Here is a 286-nt window from a genome sequence, read left to right as displayed (position 1 = left end):
TGTGGCGCTTCAAGACATGGTTTAGGGGACGGTTGTGGCGCTTCAAGACATGGTTTAGGGGACGGTTTATGGTGGCGCTGGATTAATGGTTGGACTTGATGATCTTGAAGGTCCTTTCCAACCTAGTGATTCTGTGATTCTGTGAAACGCCACCGCCGCGTAGGTGACACGGAGCCCACGCCGGCGATGCTGGGTGACGCGCTGGGGCCGCGCCACTCGCCGGCCCCACAGCCGCTCAGAAGACGGAGTCGTTGAGGGTGCTGCAGTAGAGATCTTCAAGGAAGCT

Source organism: Phaethon lepturus, unplaced genomic scaffold (assembly GCF_000687285.1).
Source record: "Phaethon lepturus isolate BGI_N335 unplaced genomic scaffold, ASM68728v1 scaffold33624, whole genome shotgun sequence".
NCBI classification, from domain to species: Eukaryota; Metazoa; Chordata; class Aves; order Phaethontiformes; family Phaethontidae; genus Phaethon; species Phaethon lepturus.
Note: the sequence above shows the minus strand (reverse complement) of the source record.